This window comes from Haliotis asinina, chromosome 8, assembly GCF_037392515.1.
Source record: "Haliotis asinina isolate JCU_RB_2024 chromosome 8, JCU_Hal_asi_v2, whole genome shotgun sequence".
Classification (NCBI taxonomy): Eukaryota; Metazoa; Mollusca; class Gastropoda; order Lepetellida; family Haliotidae; genus Haliotis; species Haliotis asinina.
Window position 1 is genome coordinate 12,925,692 of NC_090287.1, and position 2,517 is coordinate 12,928,208.

A 2,517-nucleotide genomic window follows, 5' to 3' on the forward strand; every position below is an offset into this window, starting at 1 on the left:
GAACTGATGATGACGTGTCAACCAATTCAGCGATTCTAACCGTCCGATTCTGTTATTCACCTCTTACAACCAGCACGGGTTGCTGAAGATCAATTCTCATCCGGATCTTCACGGGTCACGATAAAGAGTGGATTTCATGAATGCATCCAAAGTTTGTTTCTTGAAGGGACAGCAGAGCTGAGCATCCTATAAGACAAGACACCACAACGAACACCAACTTAGATTTGTTCTTGGACCTCACCACATGCAGTCAAGACTTGACAGGTACCGACCGCACACAATTTGTCATAATACATCTTTCAACTGATGGTTAAAACGTCTTATACACACATAAAATATATCAGGATTTCATTTGAGAAATCAATTAGAAATTCGACGAAAGACTGTAAATAATTCGTCATTTAGATTCGGCTTATGACAATACTGTAACAAGGGTTAATGCATAAGCCCACGTGCAGGTAGTGAGCCGTTGGGCCATCTGACTCCCAGTCCCACGTCACCTGTTGTTAATCGTCACTGTGACTCACATTGTAAAATGTCAGCCGCCCATTACGTGACGCAAGGTGCTATCACATTTTTCGTACGTCACACGTGCCATTTGATGATTTGTGTTCACTATCCGGGCTGCTGTGTGGGAAAACGATAAACAAGGATAATTAATGTTATATTGATTTTGACCGTGGGTGCAGTTCTGAATATATGATCCTATGTATGTATATTGACCCGCATGCAACACAGTCTAAGCATGGGCGATACTGTTTTCGTGTGTGCTTATATAGGTGCACTTCATCTGTGTATCGAGGTTAATTGCTATTGAACTATAATGATATGATGTTTAAATCAGCATGTATGAGTTTGTAAGTATATGCTGCATATAATGGGTAAGCTCTACATGTGCAGCCGAATGGTTAAAGTGTTCGTTCGTCACGCCGATGCCCCGCGTTCGATTACCCATATGGGTACAATGTGTGAAGCCCATTTACGGTGTCCCCTGCTGTGATATTGCTGGAACAATGCTAAAAGTGGCGTAAAACGATAGATTAATGCTGATGACCTCAATCACTGGATTGTCTGGTCCTAAGTTGATTATTTGCAGACCTCTGCCATAGAACTGGATATTTGTTGATTGCGGCGGTAAACAACAAATATTAAAATCAATGTCCAACATTGCTTGGGCATTCCTGCAATGTTGGAAAGCGGAACTGAAAACAGACAACTTACACTACATGATAAACGTTACAGGATATGACGGATATCAGTATTTCATTCAATTGTGATAACATCAACTTCCACGATCTGAAATGATCTTGCCGTTTTCAGTGAAGCAACTACAGCCTCTGTAAATGGATTCCTCACACTCACAGCCCAAGAAAGACGGATTCTTCAGTGTCCGGTTAATGAAGAAAAAGGCAAATGGCTCATAAGACTTGTTTGAATGCCTCGTTAAGTACCTCGTCCCACAGCACAACCTAGAGCACATGTCAGTGACAGCATGACAAAGGCACCATCAGCGCTGATTCCGATTCTGCGATAACTTTACATCGAGCCGTCTTCGACACTCGTCTGGGGAAAACGTCAGTCCTGTTTTATATCATACATCCAGACATGATTTGAATAAAACGTAATCAGACCTCGTAAGGGTGTCATACATCCAAGCATGATTTCAATAAAATGTAAGGAAATATTCTGTATATATTACCTGGGATACATTTTTTTCGCACACTCGGCGATGGTCTTGAAGTTGCTGGCGTTCCCGCCGCAACCTCCGTAGGAGAACTGTTCACGCGTTCCGGTGTCACGGGGTTGACAGCATGTTATCATCTTTCCAAGGAATGATCATACATTAATTTTGACATGTTTAAAGAAACTTATCACTGATGTATTATTGGTGTAAATTGATTCATAGAAAACAGAACAGTGATGTCTGTGGTACCCTCCTCCTGTGGGAGGTATCTCAGAAAGGTCATTAGCTAGCCAGCTAAAGTCAAAAGTATACTTTTACTGATAGATAAATACTGTCTGTGATTTTTAACGAGCCAACATACCAGAACATGACTGAAGTGATGTTTGAACAGAAAGGTGGCCATGACTTCTACTGAAACCCAATGTTGGGGTACCTGACATGTACCAGTTTAGTACACTGAAAGGAACTAAACTTGAAAGATAAGTAGCTGTCATATCTGACATTCAAGCTATAGAAGTAACCTACGGAAACAGCTTTATCTCACCTTCTTCCCAAAACACCTGCTGAGTTTGTCCAACCAGGATCTGAAACAGATTTATCAAAAGCACAAGCTCATCAGACGACAACTTGATGTTCGTGATCTATGGATATCTAATGCATAGTTTGGTATTTCACGAGAGCAAGGTTGTTTGTCACATCTGTTATTTGTTAGGGGACATGTTGTAGACGGGTGAGGTTGGAGGGTCTCATTTCATCATGAAACAGTCTTCAACGATGAGTAAGTCCTAAAGCACTCAAGTGGAAATATTTTTTCGCTTTTTCGTAGTTTCGAA

The 2,517-nt window shown here is 41.2% G+C and overlaps 1 long non-coding RNA gene across 1 annotated transcript; it reads left to right on the forward strand.

Moving 5' to 3' along the window:
* LOC137294927 (uncharacterized) lies at positions 1–1,634 on the forward strand. Its single transcript, XR_010957550.1, has 2 exons — positions 1–264; positions 1,321–1,634. It is a non-coding gene; the product is annotated as an uncharacterized lncRNA (long non-coding RNA).
* The last annotated feature ends 883 nt before the right edge of the window (positions 1,635–2,517 follow it).